General features: G+C 38.4%; 1 protein-coding gene across 18 annotated transcripts in view; it reads left to right on the forward strand.

Annotated features, from left to right (window-relative positions):
• The window catches only part of ZBTB20 (zinc finger and BTB domain containing 20), an 845,365-nt gene that overhangs the window by 521,259 nt on the left and 299,806 nt on the right, over window positions 1-24,300 (forward strand). For 2 of the 18 annotated variants that reach the window (XM_033211202.1, XM_033211210.1), the window contains exon 1: window positions 9,587-10,348. The exons of the other annotated variants lie outside the window; for them this stretch is intronic. The gene's annotated coding sequence lies outside the window, so the exon portion shown is untranslated. Of the gene's footprint in view, window positions 1-9,586; window positions 10,349-24,300 lie in introns of those variants that run through there. 18 annotated transcript variants of the gene reach the window in all.

Genomic DNA, 24,300 nt, shown 5'->3' on the forward strand with positions numbered 1-24,300 from the left:
CAAACACCTTGGGGAGCACAGTCTAAGACTGGGGGCAAGGCCCTCTACACTTCTTTCCTGGCCTTCTCAAGGAAAAGGCTCAGTTCTGTGCTTTTTTCTTATTATACAGAGCAGTGCCAGCTGCAAAAGGATGCCTGCTCCTTTTATTTTTTGCTAACTAGCCCTCAGAACCAAGTTCTAATGGTCGTACAAGGCTCAGTACAAGGTGAAATGGAAACTGGCTTCACAGAAGGCACTCTGAAATACTGAGAATAAGGCCCCCTTCATTCCATTTCCTCCCTCGTCTAAGAATAACCTCAGTTCTGCCCCTATTCCTAGTCTTGCAAGGCAGCTCCAACTGTAAGGAGTTACCTTCCTCATTTCTTTGTTCCTACCCATCCCTGGGAACGAAGTTCTACAGGTGCATCAGTACTCAGTATGAGGTAATATAGGAACTGACCCAACAGAGGGTTCTCTCGGAGGCCAGAGACCAGGAAGCCAGATGCACACTCCAATCCCACTTTCTGCGGCACAGGAGAACTCATGAGCTGAAGCAATCCTCTCAGTGTTGAGTTAAGCCAGTCTGGGGGAAGTAGTGACATGACATTCTAAAGTGAAATTGCACTTTTAACCCATGCAAATGCAACTGCTTTTAGTTTGGGATCCTCTAGGGTACCTCTACTTCTCAGCTACAATCTGAATATATTTTCAAGGTATTTTGGTTCCAACATTGTTTTATCAGTATTTCTGTGGAAGAATGAAAGGTAGAGTTTTCCACTCTGCCATTTTGCTGACTTCACCCCTATAAATTGTTAAGACATTAATTTTACTTGAAAAAAAATATGCCATTTGGACTGGCTGATAGACAAAGTGTTAAGATATGCACCCCTCAGTAACTTGGCATTTCTAACATGCCTATGGGTCTATAGCTATTTGATTACATTTACTTGTTACTTTAGGCTTCAGCTTTCTTGATTAGGTTAGGATACATCAGATTATTTGAGCTGAATAGTGCTGCTTATTTTGACAGAAGAATATCTAATTTGTTTTAATTCAGTGATATATTTTCAGTGGCAGATCTTTAAAATAACTCTTCTAAAACTTGTTGTATGTTTAGTATTGGACTTAGATAAGTCACTTATCTGGGCCTCAGTTGTATCATCTGCAAAAAGAGGCAACAGGATTTAACATGGTCTCTAGTTAATGTGAGCTCTAAACTTGTGCGATCTCATTTTTCATTTCAATTCAACATTTGTTAATGAATGGAATACTTACATAATGTAAATCAATGAGGTAGAACCTGAGTGGATACAGAGATGAATGTGATTCCTTCATGCAAATAGCTTATAATTTGATGCCTTCAAAATTGAGATGTGTATTCCCCAACACATCCTAGCTCCTTATGTTTGACATGTCATTTATAAATAAGGGTATATTATTTATTTTTTGAAGTGGAAGATTGTTTCTTTGTTACTATTTTCATCTCTAGATTTGGAGAAACAAAAATGGGGTCTAAACTATCATTTTAATAATATTGTGCATTTGTATTTCACCTTCATTGCCAAGCATTTAGAAGATTCCGGAATCATTTTCTTATCCATCCCTAAAGTAGCCCAGTGCGAGTAGAAAAGGACAGTTATTCCCCTTTTAGTGATTAGAAAACTGGACCTGATTTTTCTGGAGTTATATAATATGCCACTGAATGAGAACAGGTAAAAATCCAGGAACTCTCAAGACTGCCCAGCCAGGTTCCTTTGTATGTTACAGTTTCTTTTAGTAAGTTCTGCAGAGCCTGATTCCTAAATCATCTTTCAAACCAGATTCTTTCTTATTCCCTATCCAAACAGCAGCATAGCCATTGATGATTTCAGATATATCAACAGGAAAAAAAATTGTGGTGAAAGAATGGAATGTATGCAGCAAGAAGTGTGCTGTGCAAGCTATGATACAGTGTACAATGTTTCAGTCTTTAGTTGGAATTAAAATTAGAAGTTGAAACACTTGGGGACTCCTCCATCAATCTAATCTAGAAACGTTTGACTGTAGGCCCAGCAGTCCATAATGAAACCTGCCCTTTTGCTAGCTGAGAACATCATTCTGAACATGCCACCTTGGAAACTTTGCATCAGTTCTTGGTATCACTAGAATTTTCCTATCCTGCTTTTGAGAAGAGTCAGTGTGAGAACAAATATACTTCTTTTTACAAATCTTGAAAGTAGATCCTTAGAAATAGGTGATTACATTTCCTTCATAACCTAAATCTTCCTATGTAGTAAAAAAAAAACCATATTCATGTTTGGTCTCATAGTTTCCTTAGTCAAAAAATTTGCATCTAAAAGCCTAGGAAAATGTTTGGCCTGCACAGTTGAATGTTTAAACAGGTGCGCACTGCACTGGTCTGGCTGAAGAAAGGTAGTCTCCTCCACTTGGAAACCCTGACATTAAGAGAATGATTCTTGTGCCAGCTCTCAGGAAAGCTTGTGAAGAAAAATTTCAGGTGATTCTTAAGTCTTATTGCCTGATTATCAGCCCACGTGCCTCCCTTCCATTCTGTATTCTCATGAAGAAACTGATTTAATAGATTCAAGATATTATTAAATACATTCTGCATTAATATTATATGTCCTCTTTGAATCCAACTGGCAATACAATAGAATTTCATTTTATAAATAACACCTTTCAAGCTAACACCACAGGGCACAGTACAAAAGAATCAAAATAGAACACAAATGCTGTAATCAAATGCAGACCCCAGGAAGGCTGATTAAAAAGGCATGTTGCTAGTAAGAACAGCCGACAGGGTAAGTATAGTGGGTCATAGCAGAAAAGCCAACAGAACAGAAGGGCAAACTAAAATAAAATGGACTCGCCTGCCTGACAAGGACTTATGACACTCCTTTGTCATCATCTGTTTTTGAACTCAGGAATTGCAGAGGAGAGGGGGGTGTGTATGTGTGTTGGAGGAGAGAACTAAACATAGGGTAATTAATTTATCCTCAGTACCACACATAACACAAACAAAAGGAAATCATAAGGATAACCACCTGCAGCTGGCAGAGATGCCTACTGTGTGATTGTGAGACAACCCAACATGGCTTCCTTTGCGGATACCACTGGCTTTCAGAAAACACAACTGTGAGGTAACAAGTAGACCCCTTCCATAGTAGTGAGAACAGATAGTACTGCTGATGGCCAGGCATAGGTAAAAATGGATGAATGGTGAGAAGGGTGTTCTGTGGTCTTGACCTCAGTACAGTCTACTCTCCATAGAACTCTCCTCACCCAATTAGCTTTTCTGCTGTCAGCCTCTCACAGCCATACTCCTTGCTAATGTCAGGTGTTTGTGGTTTTAAACCCTACCTCTAATTATAGAGCAAAAGCACCTGTTCCCTTCTTAGGGAATTAGGCAAAAGTAGGGGAGGTATTTTGGAATATACTCTCTCCCTATATATAAAACTAGTTCTAACAATGATCACAATGTCATAGTTTACCAAATTGGTCATTTATTGATGCTTCTCTATTTAATATTAAGAGTAGAACAATATAGGACAAGAATCATAAGAAAAATTTCTAAATATGTATTTTTCTGAAAAACGGTAACCTATATTTGGCCAGGCATGTGGGTAATGCCTATAATCCCAGCACTTTGGGAGGCCGAGGCAGGCGGATCACGAGGTCAGGAGTTCAAGACCAGCCTGACCAATATGGTGAAACCCCGTCTCTACTAAAAATACAAAAATTAGCCAGGCGTGTTGGCACGTGCCTGTAATCCCAGCTACTTGGGAGGCTGAGGCCGGAGAATCGCTTGAACCCGGGAGATAGAGGTTGCCGTGAGCCAAGATTGCACCACTGTACTCCAGTCTGAGCAACAGAGCAAGACTCCATCTCAAAAAAAAAAAAAAAAAAAAAACACCCTATATTTAAGAGCCACCCCTCCACAAAATTGTCATAGAAGAAGCAAATATGAGTTCTAGAGTTAATTAAAAAGAAAAGGAAAGAGAAAGGAAAAATGATAATTGAGGCAATTTTTACCTCAAAGCTTTTGGTTGTTTGTAATGAGTCTCCTGATTACCCACTTAGTTGAGATACTGGCATGAGATCACTGATGCATAAATTTAGGTCAATAGCTTAGTACTTCTGTACATTTTTTTCTTAAGTAAATTATAAACATGTAATTAAAATGTATGTGGGCAGCACTTGGGGGAAAAGGTTATTGTACATATACTGGTACTGTAACTTTTTAAAATATTCTATTATAGGCAATTATTTACTGGCCTCTTATTTTTCTTAATTCTGACAGTATTTGCTTAACTATGCACACGTTTATTAGTAAACGTGAACAGTAGTGCAATCAGTTGAAAATATCGAATTATAATATCTAATGTGAGTTATTTCATGAAGTGTGTGAGCAAATAATAATGTCTGTGCCAGTTACCAATGTATTACCTCCCATTGCCTCCTTCCAAATGTAGTCCTCCTTGCCTACTCTGCAAAAATGTATCTGGATTCTTTAAATATTTTTTCTTTGCTAGCTGGTATGAGGGTGCTTTGTCAGTAGAGAAGGTAGAGAGACATTGCAGAAAGAAGAAATTTTCCTTCCTGGTTGTCATGCACTACTTTGGCAGCCTCCTGCAATGCGCACGATTTCTCCAGAGCCTGGCTTCTACAATGTAACCAACTTTTACAGCATCTAGCTCCTGCAGCAAATGCAGCTAACCCGGTGCCCAGCAGCTGAAGCACAGATAACTTCTCTAGTACCTGGCAGGTAGCAGCTACCCCTGGCACCCACCATACACACACGTGTACACACACATTGGGCAATTTATAGCAGAGTGCCTCAGATGAGATACCTCCCTGTAAATAGCTTTCACTGGCACCCTAGAGTGCAGGTTCTACTGATGCAGCTCCCCAGCAACTTCTCTGCCATTCAATGAGTTATGACTGTGCATTGTCTAACAAGGTCTGGATCCTGGTCCAGGGGTCCAGATGATTTTTGTCTTGAGTCCTACATCTAGATCTCAGCCCAGGGATGGAGGAGACTCTTCCTTGGGTATGCTATCTTAGCCCTACAAATAATGGCTGTTCCTTACATTTGTTATTCTTCTATTCTTTTTTATTTTTTGAGATAAGGTCTTGCTTTGTCACCCAGGCTGGAATGCAGTGGCATGAACACAGCTCACTGTAGCCTCAACCTCCTGGAATCAAGCGATCCTCTCACCTTAGTCCCACAAGTAGCTGGGACTGCAGGCATACACCATCATGCTCGACTAATATTTTGTAGAAACAGCATTTCACCATTTTGCCCAAACTAGTCTTCAGCTCGTAGACTGAAGACCTACCTCGGCCCTAAGTGCTGGGATTACAGGCATGAGCCCCTGCGCCTGGCCCATGTTATTCTTACATTCTTTAAAGTATTCTTTATGTCTTACTAGCTACTCTCATTACTTTAATCCCCTGTTATTATTAATAATTTAAACTAAATTTTTCTATTCAAATTGCTGTATGGTCTCTCTCTACAAACAGGCCGTGACTGACACATACCCAAAGAATATTAAAATAATCTATATTCTTTGGGAGTAGGAGAAGGTAAATATTGTAAGTCATCTTTTTATAGAAAAGATTAGTATTGGTACAATGTGCATTATCCAGGGCTGGCTATTAGATGGACAAAAAGTTTTGAGAATTTGCTGCCTCACTGGAAAGTGCTACAATAATATGGTACTATATATTAGTCTAACTGTACATACAGTTTAAAGATCAAATTTTTAAATATTTTACATGATTTTGCAGAGACTTTTTAAAAATGTAAGCTATAATGAAGCAAACAACAAAGGCTGGACTAAAAAATAATTTGTTGACCCTGAAAAGATGTTGCAAAATAATAACTCTATAATGTAAATTTGTATATTATTAATGCTAGGATAATGATAACCATCCTTTACTGAGAACTCAGAAAGTCCTCAGTACTTTATATTAATTTATTGGATCCTCATATTAATTAATAGAAGTAGATATTATTATCATCCCTATTTTACAAATGGGAAAAGAAAGACTTGGTAAGGTTAAGGAACTGGCCTGAGGTGTACATATAATAATTTCAGAGCCAAAATTTGAACCTAGATCTGCCTATGAGCCCTGAATCTTAACCACTGCCCCCTGCTTCCAGAATACTGACACTGAAGCAAATGGCAAGTCATTTGTGAAAACAAACGCAGGATACTTGTTTTTGTTGGTTTTCATCAAAGATCCAGAAAAAGAAACTCTGACATATCCGTAGGATGTATATAGCACACCCTAAGATATTTCTGAGTTAGCTAACCTATTACTTTTTCTTAACAAAATATGGACAAACTGGATGAACATGGTGATCAAATCCCCAGAACCAAAGTGTTAACAGTGTCTCAAAACCCAGCAGCCTTTATTCAGAGCTGAATTGAAGGCAGATGAAATATTAACAGCAGTTCTAGCAGCATAAAATGAAATATGAGATCCTGTATCCGAAATTATTAGTAACCTGTTAAAAGAAATGCTGAAAAATGGCAGTTACCAAATTAAAACTGGGAAACAGAGCCCAAATGGGAAATTTAAAAAAGTTTGGAGGAAAATAAATGACAGATTGTTCTCTTGGCTCTTATTACTATGCCATCCTAAATCCTACTTGGCAATGGATGGTGGAGGTGAAATAAGAACTGCATTGCTGCCAGTGCTGGTCCTCAGATTTGTAGTCCTAAGTGTCTGTGATGGTGTCTGGGATTGATTGGAAAAGTAGTTGGAAGTCGGTAGCATTTTAGCTTTATCTAAGTTAAAGAGTCTGGATACTCTTATTATGAAAGGCTTTCTCTCATTTGTGAATTGGCCCCTTTGCTCCACTTTTGGATGGCTGGCTTCCTCCATGCCCAGCTACACTAAATATTCTACATGGGAAAGCTATTTTCCTTAAACGCCTTCAGATTTAAAGCCATCTATTTGGATATGTTGGTGTTTATGACTCAAAATATCTAGCATCAAACAAAAAAAGAGAGATTACAAATACAAAATACTAAGTAGTAAATGAAGGACAGTATTTTTCCATTAATAACTGAGAGCATAGAAATTACTATAAGCAGAGTTGTTGAGCAGTTGATGCCAAAGGGAGAAAAAAAAGGAAATGAGCTATAGAACCATAGAATCTTAGTGCTGGCAGAGACTATGGAGTTTATGCAGTCCTACCCTATCATTTTTCAATGAAGAGACTGAGACATGGGGAGTTAAGGGACTTGACTTGCCCAAGACACATAGTTGTTTACTGACAGTCAGGCCAAAAACATTTCCCAACTCCAAGCCCGGAACTCTACAGTTCAGCATGCTACTGCCGTCCTCTACTGAAAATTAACACTAACTCAGCCTGGAACATAGAAGAATTCAGCATCTGTGGGGAGTGAAAGAAAAGATGAATTTAGAGCTGGAAATCAGTCTGGGAAAAGAAAAGAGGAAACGGATGATTTGTCATTGTGACTTGGTTGGTCAAGGTTGTATAAAATGTTTTGTGTCAGTTACTCCCCTGTGCATTCCCACAAAATACAGTGAAATTATTTGGTTCTAATTCCGCAGGGTTTATATTTATATGTACAGGTTTTATTTGCTTGGCGAATTCTCCATGCACAAGTCATCTCCAGGTGTAGATTGGTTTGTGGATGACATTGCTATTGAACCTTGTCATTTACATGGGTCTGACTTTCTTTCTCTAGCAGTAAAGTATGCTCCAGGGGAATCTTCTTCATGGGATACTCCTAACTGAGGGTCAGAAGTAGGCTTACCATGTAAGAATTATCTTCTATTAACCCTTGTATTGTTAACCTCATGGAAAACTTGGGCCATATGTGGGACTTTTAATCAGGCTAATGAGATAGGTGAAATAGTTTTCTTTATTTGGAAATGCAGAGTAATTTGAAGTAAACCAGTAGCAAATAAGATACAATAAAAATGTCCCAATAGGATCCTCTGTGAAATAGCATTGTAGCAGTATAGGTCTTCTAGTTTACTCAAATATTTTTCAGAACAGAGCAACCAGAAATGAGAGAATCAGATAATATGAAAACTACAGATGGAATGCTTTGCATGAAAAGTGATTATATACAAGAGAGGGCTTAGGAGTGGGTAGGAGTAGAGTTGGAAAAGAGTGGGTAACTGAAATAAGAGAAGATAATGCTTGACCAGGTCTAGTAAAATATTCCCTGCCACAACCACTATTCCATGAGGAGATTGAGCCAAGAGGCCTGAATAAACTAACCTTAAGTTCAGAGTTGCCATTATTGTGGGAGGCATCAGGGAGAGCACATCCGGATTTGTGTTACACAGTAATCACTGCTGGGTGTCAGCATTCATCAGCCAGATGGTCAGACCTACAATTAATCAATTAGGCTGCGATGATCAACTGGACTACGTTTTCCCCTTTGGTAAAAAGCCCTCATCATGCGGTTAAGGCCAATAACACTTTTATCCTGTTGCTTTTGGAGAAGCTTCTAAAAATTCCTCTTTTCTTTTTTGGGCCTCTAGTTACTGGACAACTGTTAGGCTCCAAGTTGCTTTGACAACATAGATACCCAAATTCAAGGATTTCATATAATAGATTTCCAACATCCTGTGTCTTCAAGTATAATGTTTAACATACCCAGACAGAAATAATCTTTTTAAAGCAGCATTGTCAGCAGTGTTACTCAACTGATTTTACTAGAGTCTTCATATTGATTCCACTCAATCCAGTGGAACAATGCTGGAGGGGATTCTTTCACTGGGTACTTATACAGATGATATGATATGATAATCAAATAATATGAATAATAAGCAATTTATTGAATGTTCGCCATATGACAGGTACTGCTGTGATAAGGGTTGATGAACATTGATTCAATGCTTACAATGATTCCATGAGGATGATAATATTATTCAAAGAGGGAGAAACTGAGACTAGAAAGTTCATTTGCCCAAGGTTAAACAGTTAGTAAATATGTGTTGAGATGACTTAGTACCCTCTGAAATGAAAGCTGAAAGTTTATTTTACATTTTCTTACCCATATACATCTGTGCATCTCTAAGGGACAACATTTAGGAACTATGTGGTAGGTCCTCATTATTCCTCTTAAAAGGGCTTTAAAGAAATATTTTAGTTGTGTTCCCCAAGTCTGTTGCTCTCCTTCTGTTTTCCATGCTGTTTTATTCTACATCATGTGACTTGAGATTGCTTTCTGCCTTCTTTATGGCCATTACTATCATTTCCCGACAATTATCAGTCTCCACCTTGGTATCTTCATCTAGATGTGGTTTCTCTAAGTCTGTTCAGATACCAAGACTTTTTTTTATCAGTTGACTTATAGAGCAATTTGCCTCCTCTGAAACAAAATGTCACTCACTTTTTTTTTATGTTGAACCTTGTTTTTCTGTCTGTTTTATTTTCCCTCTCCCCTTGCTATATTGCAATACTACTGCAGAGGGAGAGGTGTTCGAAGTCCTATTAGTGGGAACATCACGTCTTGATGGAGGTTTAATGGAGGTGTATGCTGGCCCCATTGAGTAGAAATATGGTCACAGTGTCATAGTTCCCGTGTGTTTTATCATTAACTGGTATCTCTCTTTTCTTTAAGCTCTTCTCTATCCCCTCCCAAGCTCAATTTAAAGAGTACTCCTCTTTAACCATTTCATACAGGCTATATACAGATACTGTTAACCCTAATGTACTTGAGGTATCAGACTCATAATTGTATTATTTTATGAAATATGAGGCTTTTCTTGCTATTTAACTACAGGGCTTTGCATTTTATTTGTTTTGCTACTTACTGAATTGGGAAAACAGTGCAAAAATACTAGGATAGTATATAGGAAATCACCATTTCTTAATTCATGTTTGGGAGCATGTGGAAGAAAAGATATTTCAGAAACCTTAATGAGCATCTTTTATCCTCCAGGGCTCTACCAGCGCCCTCTTTTTCTGCCTGTGGCACTCTGTTTTGTCCTTGCTATGTTTGGTAAGCAGCTTTTTTTTCTCTTGATGCTTCTTTTCTTATAGTCCTACAATCTTCACCCCAGAGCTGATGAGGCGCTTTCATTTTGACCTGCAGTATTTCTGATATTGCAGAACAGAGCCCTGCCATCTAGACTGCCTTTCTGCTTCATTTTGCTCCTGACCTAAACCCCCCTGCTATTCCAGGCCTGGCCTCTCATGACCAGAGACTGCTGACTCATCCTGGCCTGTGCCAAGCTGTGCAGTCGCTTAGTGATGTGGACAGGAGTCGAAGGACTAGAATGAGATCACTGAACTCATTTCACTTGTTGCTTACGGTACAGTCCAGCATGAGCTGGAAATGTAGGAACCTCAGCCTCCCGAGCAGAAAGAGTAAGTAGATAAAACACACCGCATCACCAAGTCCTCAACAAGCAGTAGTCGGGTGGCGGGTGGGGGCTCGCTGTATCATGGCCGTGGCTAGGGCATTCTGGTTCATCAGGAGTTTTCCTTTGTCCTCTCTTCTTCCTCTTCTCCACAGTCGTACCCTTCCCCCCTTCCCTGAACTTCCCTTCTGAAAATGTCTGGATGGTACAGCAGTGATCTGGGCAGAAATGAAATTTGGCTAATAAGCAGCCTCTGCACAAAATTCTGGAACACTGACACTGTTGAAATTGCTTAGTTTAGTTTGTCTACTGGGAACTCACATGAACTTCCCAACAGAATTCAAGGGGATGAAATCTTTTTTGTTCTGTTTTGTTCTCCTTTCCTTTTTGATTCTCTTTTTCTTTCTGTTTTGAGGGAGGTAGTTTCAGGAGACATGGCTGCATTCTGGTGTGGTGTAAAGTTTTCCGTCGGGAGACAATAATGTACATTCCTCTGGCAGGACGGGATGGGTTTTTTTTTGTTTCTCTTACTGTTGTTTATTTATAAGACATTTCCTCCCAGTTAGTGGAAGTTAGATCGTAAGAGGCTCCAGTGATTTTCCTTCCACCTCCCCTCCCTAATTTCTGTGCTTCAGCACTCTGGAACACTGTGAACTCGACAAACTAATCAGAGCAGGGAGCTTAACAGCCAGGCCTGGACACCCTCAAGAGACTGTGTGCTGATTCTCAGTCGTCACTCCTTGGATCAGGAACCACAGTCCTGGTGAGTGGTGAGGTTCCAGAATTTGATGTGTCAAGGATTTTATTCTTGGTGTCTCTAAGGCAAGCAGGAAACAAAGGGTGTTTTTAAAACAAACAAGCAAAAAAATACAATTAAAGAAATAGTACCAAACAGTCAAATGGAATGATGAAGATTTTTAGCGGGCACAACTGAGAGCACTCTACGGACAATGGCAGAGCCTTGAGACTATGCTCAGGAGCAGCCTGCCGGCATAGGTTTCATACTGCCACCGATGGATGTCAGCCTTGACATGCCTAGCAAACATGCTTGTGGGGGGAGGAAGATAGGTGAGTAGGGGCAGGGAGGTAGTATTCAGGGAGGTAGATGGGGGAAGTGAAAGTGGGATTAATTGTTCACTTGGAGTTTCACTCCACCAGCTTTCCATGCATTTCTGTTCTGAGTATTTACATTATGCTCACAGTACTTACATACCCAGCTAAGCAGGAAAGAATATCTATATTGGATGTAGAGCAAACATTCTTGCTAATACTATTCTAAAGATCACTTTGCTAACTGGTTGCTTTTAAATGTTAGGGAACCTCCCCACACTCGACCTTTGGAAAATATGATTTGTCACACCCTCTTCTTTATTCTTCTGCATTCATAGTATCAAGCAGAAGAATGCAATGAGAATCCTTATTTGGTTCCGGGGAAATTTATCATCCTGCCACAGGAAAACTAAATGACTGTCCTCACAGTATTAAAACCAAATATAGTGTTGTCCTCAATATAAGGGACACTGGTTGAGAGTGCTCTGGGAAGCTGTCGAAGGAATGGAGTGGGGGTGGTTGCATCCTGTCTGATGTGAGACTAGCAGAGGAGTCCATAGACCAGCTTTCATAGCCAAAATGTGCCTTCCATATCCTTCTTAATAACTCATACTCTCCCTAAAAGTAGAATTCCTATTAGAATGTGTTTTTATCCTTTACCATCAGGTCCCTGCTTAGTTTCTTTTCTAGAAGTATTCCATCTTACTGAGTTTTCTCATATTCTTTCTAATTTCAAGAATCTGGCATGTTCTAAAATATTAAGTGTGGAAAAAAAAACAAAAGAAGAAACAAAAACCAGAAAAAAAAAAAAAAAAAAAAAAAACATGGTGGCCATAAAAGCATTCGACTATGTGGCAGCATCTGAAGTGAATTGCTTTTTGGAAAGAGGGGGAGTCTTTGATGTCCCCAATATGGTTCTCATAGGCTGAAACTTCCAGGAATCACAACCCAGCCTAAGGGGCACTTACTCGATGTTCTTAAATTTTAGGAGAGAGATGCTATTTTATTGTTTTGGTTGTCCTTGCTATTAACACATTGTCAGTAGATTTCTCCTAGAAGTTTAAAATACTTCAGCAATGGATGATTTTACATTTAACCAGATGTGTATTATATGTGCCTGTTGCATGTACTCTTGTCCAAGCTGGTACAGTGATCTAGCATATTACATTGGTACTCAGCTTTGGAATTTTGTCTGCTATACTAAGTGATTCAGATTCTTAACCATAAAACTCATACATGCTCGTATATCCCAAGTTTCCTTTAGAGACTGACCTCTGCTACAGCCCTATCAGGTTTGTCGGTGGCCTCTAGGACAGAATCAGCTTCCTATCACAATTCCTATAGTTTGTGAGGCACATGAAATTCCTCAGCTGTCATTGTGAGAGGAAATAGTCTCAGAGTTTTATTAGGGCTAGTATGGTAAAAGTTTAATGTTGTATTAATAGTAAAGTTTGCCTATTGTAGTTAGCTCATGTTAGTACTACACTATTTATGTGAATTTCTTGGGTAATTTTCATTAGTTATCTTGTTTTCTAAAGAAAAAAAGTTTAAAGGGAAATGGTGTTAAATTTTTACAATATGGTATAAAAAATGTAACTAGCTCTTAGGCCATAACCACCAAGACCTACATAGGAGGTTAACAATCCTCAGTTAATATTCAAACTGCGCAGACTCCCAGGAAAACTGTCTCATAGTCTCTGGTAGGGATGTCTATTAGAACTGCACTGAGGGCAAGCTAGATCTCTAACACTTTGAAAACATGTTATTATTGACTGCATAGGAAATTATATAAGCAACTTTAAGCAGAGAATAGGTGAAAACACATATTTAAGAGTATTCCCAAGACATGACATTTTTTAAAAATATAATCTGCCAGAGAGGTTTCTCTTATAGTTGCTGAGATCTGGAGTTCCAAGTGGCCGTGGAAGAATTTCATGACTAAACTGAAATATATAAGAAGTCAGAATTTGAATTAGTATACCTGCGATACAAAGGCAAGACAATGATGTATTTCTTTGTGCTTCAATGGCTGTATTAATATTACCTATTTTTTCAATACCTTGATTATAAGCCTTCACAATGTACTATCAATAACTCAATTTCCTAGTACTAACCTGGAAATTCTAATTTCATTAAATTAGTAAGGATGCATGTTGTGAAATGTATATTTCCTTGCATGCATATTTTAGCTGTAAGTACTTCCTATACGCTATATTCATTTAATTAGGCAGTCGCAAATATACACAAATGAAATTGCTAAATAACAGAATCGTCGTTACCCCAATAAGAAATTGTTCTTTCTTACTTGTATAGAAATGGTTTTTAGTATTTTTGTGATTCCCCTAAGAAAGACATATATTTTAAAAACTTAAAAAGGAGTTGATTGCTTGTATCATATGATTGTATATGTATGTTAGCTTATAAATGCTTACATATATGCACAACCATATATCTATGTTCAACTATTAAATATATGGCCAAATTCTAGCCAGGCTTACTTGCCTTTGATTTCAGTCAAATGTTTTCATCATAATGACTATAAATGAAGTGTAGTTGACTTTTTGTCATACTGACAACACCGAAAGTTTACACAAATATTTATGAACAGTATTTGCAAAAAGAAAGATGTAGCTAGCTGATAAGTTTGGTAATTATCCTTCAGCAAATATACACGTTAGCTTATCAACCTAAATTCTATTATGTACAACTTCAAAATATTAATTGCTGTATATATAAAGCAGTTTAAAATTAAGTAGAAAGAAATTAATTGATATTATCTTAAAATTGAGCATATATTTAATGAATTCATTTTATTTTATAAAACTGAGTACATATACAAATGATCCCATTTATTCTATTTTCTCAGCTATTTTACTGTATGTTAAATATTTTGATGCTGTATTTACGTATTAGCATCAGCAACCATAATTTTTCTGATACCTTTTCAAGATCAGCCAAATCATATCCTTGACAAGTCACACTCTTTCTCTGAAATTTTCTATAAAACCCAAAATGAAAGTGATCTGACATTAGTAGCATTTTACAAATCTATCTTCATTTAGCATTTATATATGTTTTTAATTTGAAGTTTTTTCTATGTATGAAACTGCAGGTGGTTAAAGGGCAGGTTTTGTGTTTTAGGTTTGTTAATTTCTCTCTCAAACAATGTCAGATTGCCTCAGTCTGAGTGGAGAATCAATGAATAGGTGATGAACGAATGGATATCTACATGTCAGTGCACTGACAGTGAATACATCTTGCTTATCATAATGAAAGAAACGGCCGGACACAGTGGCTCATGCCTGTAATCCCAGCACTTTGAGAGGCTGAGGTGGGCAGATCACCTGAGGTCTGGAGTCGAGACAAGCCTGACAAACACGGAGAAACCCCCTCTCTACTAAAAATACAAAATTAGCTGGGCATGGTGGCGCATGCCTCTAATCCCAGCTGCTCAGGAGGCTGAGGCAGGAGAATCACTTGAACCTAGGAGGTGGAGGTTGCAGTGAGCCAAAATCACACCATTGTACTCCAGCCTGGGAAACAAGAGCGAAACTCTGTCTCAAAAAAAAAAAGAAAGAAAGAAAAAAGAAAAAAAAAAAAAAAAAAAACAGGTCCATGTCTAGAACACAAATTGGTAGAGTCTTCTATATCTGAGCCTCCCTAACTCCCATGTTAGATCTTCCAACTATCTGACAGCATTTCCAACCATTTGCTAAGGTTACTTCTCTAATCCCCACAATGCTTGGGTAATTTCTAATGGAACATGGGATCTTGAATTTGCAGTAGTTCCATTAATTTTCCTGGACTTATGAGAGTGACTAAATATCCAGCTTGGTCAGCTCATGTAGTCAGAAAGTACCAGACCTACCTATAATGCATCATATTAACCAACAGTCTCTCCAGCTTGTCAATACTTGCTTATAGTTACTCACTGGTTCTTCCTTTCCTCAGACTCCACATCTGTGGAGGTCAGGCTGATGTCAGTTATGGAAAGGCATGAAGACTGGCTATGGATGCCCTATGAATTAGACAGGAGAGAGGCGGGGCAGACATACAGCACAATAAAGAGCAGGGGCAAGAAGACTGGCAGCCAAATCATTTGCACTGTCTTAACAAGCACTAATTAAATGCCCTGTTTGAGGTAAATAATAGCTGAAAATAGCCTAGTGCAGTTGTTTCTCATCAATGAGTAGAGAAGTTGGTGGAATCGCTTAGTGCTGTTTCATTCATTAAGCTGCAGCACACTAAGCCTTCTTCAGAGGAGAGGGGCATCAAGTCGAGCTAGCCTCTAAAGTACCATTTGCTAAATTCCCATTCTAGCACCCTAGATGGTATTCTGCTGACAAAAATCACATCCAGAGAATAACTGTATATACTACAAACTGACCCTAATAAACAATTTAAAAACCCCAAAATATTGTGTATAATAAAGCATGCTTTAATCTTACCCATTTTCAATTGTCAATCAACTTAGCAATCCCCAAACTACATCTAATTCTGTCGCCTAAACCAATTTTTTTCCTGGAGTTTATATATAGAGAATATTCCTTTTCATCTCTTTATTTTCCCTACTCACTCTGGTAAACTGAATTCCTAGATGTAAGCAGCCATAGAAAGAAAAGTGATTCACATAATGGATAATTAACCCTTGAACAATGGAAAGTTAACTCTCCATAGAAATGCCAAAAACTGAAATGTTTTGTTATTGAATTTATTCTCCTTTGGGAGTTAACACTAATGGAGAACATCTCCATAAGTACAAACCTGGCACCAAACAACCTGTTCATCCTTAAGCTATGAATGCTGCACTCACGTTCCAGTTCATTCTGGCAGGATTTGTAATACGACGTCCTCTTGGGTAGTCATGTACAAGCCACTCTGAGGGACAAAATTATATGAGTGCCTAATCCACTCGTGAAAATGAAAGAAAGGGGATCTTTTTATGAAAAACACCTAATATGGAAGGACATAAATTGTAATAAAAAGTGTTAGCACCTTGCACCTCCTGCTAATTGCATTCCTAGTCAAGAGGAAGCAAAATTGTATAACAAATGTTAGAGGTACATCATGAACAAAGTGCAAAGAATTGTCTGTTCCTTTCAATAGTGAATTGAAAAAGAGTAGCAAACCTGTTTAAGCTATGTATAGTCGCTTTAATTTTGGCTCCTAACCTTTCTGGGACTCATCTATTTCATTTGTCTATGAGGATAATAGTAACCTATTAAACTTATTGTGCACAGACTGTACTGTACACAGACTGTTTCTCCATTATATTCATTAAACATGAATTTAACATTCATTCATTCATTCACCTATTTATTTTTTAGTTTAAGAAATATTTCTGGGCCAGATGCAGTGGCTCACACCTATAATCCCAGCACTTTGAAAGGCCAAGGCAGGAGGATCCCTTGAGCCCAGAAGTTTTAGACCAGTCAGGGTAACATAGCAAGATCTCATCTCTACTAAAATTTTTTAAAAGTAGCCAGGCATGATGACACATGCCTGTAGTCCCAGCTACTGAGGAGGCTGAGATGGGAGGATCCCTTATCCCTTGAGCCCAGGAGTTTGAGCTTGCACTGGGCTATGATTGCACCACCATACTCCAGCCTGGGCAATAGAGCAAGACTGTGTATCAGAAAAAAAAAAAAGAAGAAGAAGAAAAGAAAGAAACATTTTTGAATCCCTACTCTGTGTCAGTTATTATTCTAGAAGCTAAAGATTAATTTATTAATAAATATTTATTGAGGCATTCATATTATATACAATACTATTCCAGGGACTGGGGATACTGCAGTAGATTTTTTAAAAAACAAATATTTGTTCTCCTAGTACTTTCTTTCTAGATAGGAGAGACAGAAGATAAAATATATTTATGTAAAATATGTGGCATTTTATCATAAATGCTATGGAGAAAATTTAAAGAGGAGAAAGAATGTGTACATGTGTGTTGGTGTCAGGGATAAGTTTGCACTTTTAAATAGGATGGAGAGGTAGAGAGGGAAGTCTTCATTGAGGGGACAGCATTTGAGAAAAGACCTCGATGAAAGTGAAGAAGCAAGTTTTGTGGATATCTAAGCAAAAGCATTTTCAGCAGTGGAACCATCAAGTGCAAAGGACTTGGACATGAATGTATCTGGAAAATTTGAGTGATAACAAGGAAGTCTGTGTGGCAGACTCTGAGTGGGTAAGCAGGAGACTAGTAGGAGATGAAGTAAGGGAGATAAGGGTGTCTGATCACATGGACCCTAATATGCTGTTGTGAAGGCATTGGCTTTGTCATTTACGATACAAAGATGAATACAACATGGTCTCAAGTTGCTCACTAGAGGAGAGACAGATAGGGAAACAAGTTGGGATAATTCCATTATGCTAAGTGCCATAACTGAAGGATGTTCAAGGAACCATGGAGGCACAAAATAGTGAGTGTTCAGCTGAACATATCTTGGAGTAGGGGATCAGAGAAAGTTTCACGGAAGAGCTGATAAATCCATGCTGGGACTTGAAGGATTTTCCCAGATGGTCAGAGGGAGGAAGAGCATTCAGTAAGGGGGCCAGCAGGGGCAAAGGCAGTTAACTAGAAATAGCATGGCAGAGCTGGGGAACACTATCACTGATGTGTAGTAGGGGAGTACAGACAAACGATGCTGTAGATGCAGGCAGGGAACAATCATGTTGGACCCTGATTGCCATGCAAAGAAGTTTTAACTTCATCTTGTGGCATTTGGGGAGCCATTAAAATGTTTTAAGTAGAGAAGGTTAATGATGAAATTGTGTGGTACAAGATCACCCTGGCAGCAGGGTAGAGGATAGATTATAGGAATGGGAGAATAGAGGCAAGAAAATGAGTTAGGAGGCAACTGAAAGTGTTCAGACAGGAAACAATGAAGCCTTGAACTAGGACAATAACTGTGGGAATAGACAGAGAGGAGGAGACATGTTCAAGAGATAGGCAAAATTGACACAATTTAATAACCCTTGGGCTGGGCATGGAGAGAAGGAATTTTGGATTGCTCCCAGGTTTCTACCTCATACAACTAAGCAAGAAAAGCTATGAGGAGGAAGAGCAGATTTTGGAGGATGGAGGAAGATTACAAACTTGCTTTTGAATGTGTTTAATTTGGGGGTGTTAGGGGAGCATCCAGAGTGGCAATTGGATTTAGTCGGAATGCTGGAGATAAGTCAGGGACAGAGTTTGGCAGTCATCTGAATCATTCGAATCATGGTAATAGTTAAAATTATGGAGTGGACATTTCTCAGGAAAAATATATCGAAAGATAACAAAAGGGAGAAGGTCCTTTATATACAGTGCATTTTTGGAATGGAGAGAGGAAGAGGAGCCTGCAGAGAAGATTATCATGAGCAACTATTATGTGCCAGTCATTGTGCTAGATAGTGGGAGAACCAAGATGACTGGCACCCAGATCCTGCTGCAGAAGTGTGCATAGCTTGTCCAAATATAAGAGGTTCTTATTACTATCATCACCAACCATAGGATAATGCTAACAGAGGCAATGCCCAAACTTAACTAGGAAAATCGTGCAAAATATTTGATCGGCACCAAGGGAGATGATTATAAAGGCAAAATCCTGGAAAGTTTGCTGCATGCATTTTTGCTATACAGCTCATTTCTGATCTTTCTAAAGCTTGTATGTGTATGTTCCAGTGTTAGCATGGGTTCAAGCTATTGGCAAAACAAGCCAGGTGTAAATTATGGTAGAATTGAAATCGATAGTGCTTTGAAGCACTGGAGTGCCCAGTTCACATCAGGGCGTGCGTCTGTGTTCACTGAAACATGGCTATCAAGTGCACCCCGAGTCATTAGATGTGTTATCCAGTGAATAACAGCATAATGATATTTTAGCAGAGCAGCCTTATGATAAATTCTGCTTTAGTGAAACTCCATATACAGAGCAATTTCTCCTGGCCGTGTACATTGCATGGCAAAGAAAGGATATCCTGCTGCGTATCAGAAGGCTGTAATTTCATTTAGGGGTTCTATTGACATCGTAAACTGCAAGAGCAGAGCTCAAGTGGCTATTTAAGTCATAGGAGCTTCAAGCTAAAATTACTGCCTAGTCCTAATCGCCACCTCCAGGGGACTCCTGCCTATACATATGTGCTTTATGTTTCTATCTTTGTGTCTATAAATACTCAATCACTCCAGAGGCTGAGGTGATAAGCTGTTCTAAAATATGACAGGTATCTGTCACGTTTGCAGCTGGTACAGGCTTAAGGGCTAAAAGCAGTTATATTATTCATTGACGGTCAAATGCTAAAAGGGGCCAGAACTCCCCAACAAAGTTCAGAGTACAGGTGTTCTTGTTTCTCTGCTTTAAGACATTCTCTACTCAGTTTAAGGTGAGGATCGTCCAGCATATTGAGGCTAGAAAAAAGGAACTTTTACATTTACCTGTACAGCAAGGTTAACAGCCTATATAGTCTTACCCCGACTTGCCCTTCTTTGCCTTGACCCATGCTTATTTGTGAAAATAATAGTACTGTAGTCTTGGTATTTAGTAAGGTATTATATAGTGTCCCCTAAAAGTGATTTCCTAAATATCTTACAGGTACATTCTATCTTGGTGTATAACAAACCGAAAATAGGAAACCATCATATTGGAGCTGAATGCTTATACTCTAGGAAAATACATTTATATAAATTTGCAAATTGTCAAATAGTATTTATTAAGTGATACTTTAAAATTGACTCCAGTAAACCAATAGGAAAGATTCAAAGTTAAGGATGTTTCTCCTTAGTTTGTAATTAAATTTTCATGTTCATGCTCCCACACGAACAATCAACTTTGTCAAAAGTGGGCACTACAGGCCGGGCATGGTGGCTCATGCCTGTTATCCCAAGCACTCTGGGCACTTTGGGAGGCAGAGGCAGGCAGATCACCTGAGGTCAGGAGTTCAAGACCAGCCTGGCCAACACAGTGAAACCCCGTCTCTACTAAAAATATAAAAATTAGCTGGGTGTGGTGGCGCACACCTGTAATCCTAGCTACTCGGGAGGCTGAGGCAGGAGAGTCACTCGAACCTGGGAGGTGGAGGTTGCAGTGAGCTGAGATCACACCACTGTACACTGCAGCCTGGGCAACAGAGCAAGTCTCCGTCTCAAAACAAACAAACAAGCAAACAAAAAAGTGGCCACTATGAGATTGGACACTACAATCTAACTTTCTTCAGTCATTATGCTACTTAGGTTTTATTTGTTCACTCTTTTCTGGGCTTGGGATTAATCCATCTACATGCTGTTTAATACCAGATCCTGGCAGAATTATCATGGTTCAGAAAATCCCAGCAGAATTATCAGGATTCGGAAAATCTCAGTAATAATGGAATTTTTCATTCTTCATAAGGTAACTGTATTTTACAGTCATCTTATTAACCCTTATGTCACCCTGTTCAGAAAGGAAACTTGAAGAAATAGAGAGCCACACTTACCAGGCTGAGACTAAACTTTTTATTTTCCATATTACCTTTTCCATTGTTCCAGTGCTTCCTCACAATACTTAATTTTTCTCTTAAATAGTATAATTAAGAATTAAAATCTATAAGAGCCAAATCTCTGATATCTGTTACCCCGATACTCTCATTATATGTCTAAACAATATAATACACCATTGTGGTAATTTTGAGAATGGCTACTGCTCTGGTAAGAATATCCTTAAATCATTTCTCATTTATGAGAATGTAAATAATATATATTCTGTAGACATATATAAGCTCCAAGATGAGGCAGAGCAACTCTTTTGTTGGTTGCCTGAATTTAGGCAGTAGACCAGTGTGATTAAGAGTGAAGACTATGCAGATTCTACAACACTGTAACCTTAGGAAAACTAATTCTCATGCCTTGGTTTCTTCATCTGTAAATTAAGGATGAGGAGAAGGAGGAGGGGGACCATAAATTTATTTTTATTATAAAATTACTGTGGGGAGTAACTAATCTAATAAATGTAAAATATTTAAACCAATACCTAGTATATAATAAGCACTCAATAAACAGCTGCTGTTATCATCACTATTATCATTCTTCTCATCATCACTTATTCTTATGCTATAGGATCGTGGTTTATACTTGTTAGGAAAAAAACCTACATGCACAGACATCCACCATCACACATGAGCACACTCGCCCGACCTAGGAATGTTTGCTCGTCCTAGCTGTGTAAGCTCTACCTACAGGTTGATCTTAATATTATCCCAAGCAGAGAACATATAAGGAATCCATGCTTTGGATGAAGTGAGCTTGGTACTGAATTTACTTTCATCACTGGTTTCAAGTAGCTGATATAAGATCACTTCTTTGGTGGGCCTCACTCCTATTATGTACTCATTGTCTCTGGCCGCTCTCATCTTATTACTTAAGTCTTTCATGTCTGTTTTCCCTCCAAACTGTAAATTCTGTTAAGCATGGTCTAGTCTAGGTCTGTTGATCAGTCCACTGGTTTAGGTCTATAGATCAGTCTACTACTGTTATTCAATAAATAAATGTAAGGTCAGAGAATGGATAAATGAGTTTCCTTCTATTTCCAGCTTCTTGGTTAGGTCCTAGTCATGGCTACCTTTTGTGCTAAATGCTGACCTCATTGTACACCTAGGCCACCCTATTCACTATCCCCGGTTATCATTCCCAGTCTTCCAGTCCAAACTCTCCTAATTGTTTTTGTCTTCTTGCCTAATACAAAACCCTTAATACCAGTACCCAGTCCATACAGTAGGCCCACCTTCCTATCTGCTTCATCTTTTCCTTCATGGAACTGTGAACACCACCCTAGAACCACGTTTTTATGCTTTTGCCAATGCTTTCTTTCCATTTAGAACTTTAATCTTACAGGTGATTAATTATTCATCTGCATTTTAATCTGATGCCCTTGGCCCTAATCTTGATTCTCATCTTCATATTATGTTATTCACAAACCCTTTCTATCTTTATTATATTTTAAGAAAATACACATATATCAATAACAAATGAGTAAAAGCTGATATCAAGTTCTGTCTACAAAAATCAGCATTAAAAATATTCGGCATACTATATGGTGTACCATTTGTTTTGTCTTTCATTATGCTTCTTATCTTAGCTCCTTGGTGAATATCAGAGATCTTAAACCCTGAACTTGGTCTCATTGGCCCTATGCCTACCCTATCCCTAGGCTAGTGCTGACAACATCCAAAGCTTAATTACTGTCGATTTTAACTGGAAAATGTTGGCATTAGTGTAGTAGTATGTGTAATAGTGAAAATCATGTAAAAAAGAAAGGAGCTAACAGCAAAATGCAACATTATTGTCACAGGAAAAGACCACTGACCATTACATGTGGTTATATATTTATTGTGATTCTGTTATTGTCATCCTCTTTTGGACTTTTTAAAAATAAAACGATGCAGAAAATATTGTTAGAAGTGGTACAATTTAAATTTAGAAACAAGTATGATGCTAAACTTAATTCGCAGTTATCACAACAGTTAGTAATGTTACTATCAGAAACATGATACCTGCTCATAGAGAGCTTATGGTTTTTATACTGTTATTGCAGAGACTAGTAATTAGATCATAAAACTAACTGGAAATTACCAGTCTACCATTATGCACCAACATGAGCAATAATGAAAGGTAGTAAGTACTACAAGAATCTGCATTATGGGGGCCAAGAAAGGAGTATAGAAGGCTTGATTAGTAGTAGAGGGAGAACTTTAGCTGTAGATGTAAAAGCTAGACATTGAAAGACAATGGAATGAAAGGTCCTTTGGAAAAAAGCAAAGATGGTAGCCAATGGTGTGATATGGGAAAACAGAGAAGTAGGGAGGATGAATAAAAATATCGGCCAATGGAAATAAAGTTGGTGTATACAGGAAGTAGTGAAATTAGAAATGAGAGCCATGTTATTGAAGACGAGGATGTAAATTTCAAAAGGCAGGCAGAGTTCAGATTTATTTTTTGTGGGTGATTAAAACAATAGCTATCATACAGTTAGAATGCAATAAGGATTTGCTGAATAACTGAAACACGTAGAGAGACAAGCAAAAATAATGAATGGAGTGTTTTAGAAGTTAACCTGGCTATAGTGTGCAGAGTAGATTGAGAGGGTTGAAATTAGAGATGCCAACTGAGGGGCAATGACAGTAATTTAAGTATAGAGCAATCAAGACTCAAATACTCTCATGACTATGGGGATCAAAAAGGGACATTTCAAAAAACAGTTAACAGCACTTTCCATGTCTACTTCCCCACTGACTCTAATCCTAGTCTCACCTAGGATTGGGTAATTGTAACTATAAAATACCTCCTAAATGCCCGATTTCCTTTGCCTTTTGATTTGATATTAGCAAAGTCCATTACTCCTTATGGTGTAAGTCCAGGTTGGGAAGTGAGCCCTCAGGTTCACTGAAGCCTTCAACCTGTGAGAGCTTTGTTATAGTATATTCCTGAACAACATAAAATTTCTCTTGATGTTTGCCAGCTTGAGCATAAACTCAGGGACACACAGACTCTTCTGTGTTCCTGTTTGCGAGTTTATGATATGCAAGACTCTGTGAAATCTCATATACCATAGAGTGTTGATCTGCACAAGGGGATTCTGGAGGAGCATTTGTTCTAGGTTCTTAACTATACCACCAATATAATTAGGACTGCCTCCTGAAAATAGAGAACCCTTCTTCTATGTGTTCTCCCTTCCTTCTTCAGTTCAAGCAAATCAGCACCAAAAAGAAACCTCAGGGCAGAGCATATGCTAGCAGAGATTTCAAAACCATCCCAGACTCTGTTATATGTTTGAGATAGTCCCAGAGATCCCAAGAATATTCTGGGACTTGGTTGTTAGAAACAGTGCTTGTTAACTTGCTTTCGTTGTACGCCTAATCCACCCATCATTACCTAGCATGTATCCTGTTGGCCTTTCTTTGGAA

This window comes from Trachypithecus francoisi, unplaced genomic scaffold, assembly GCF_009764315.1.
Source record: "Trachypithecus francoisi isolate TF-2019V2 unplaced genomic scaffold, Tfra_2.0 Lachesis_group0, whole genome shotgun sequence".
NCBI lineage: Eukaryota > Metazoa > Chordata > Mammalia > Primates > Cercopithecidae > Trachypithecus > Trachypithecus francoisi.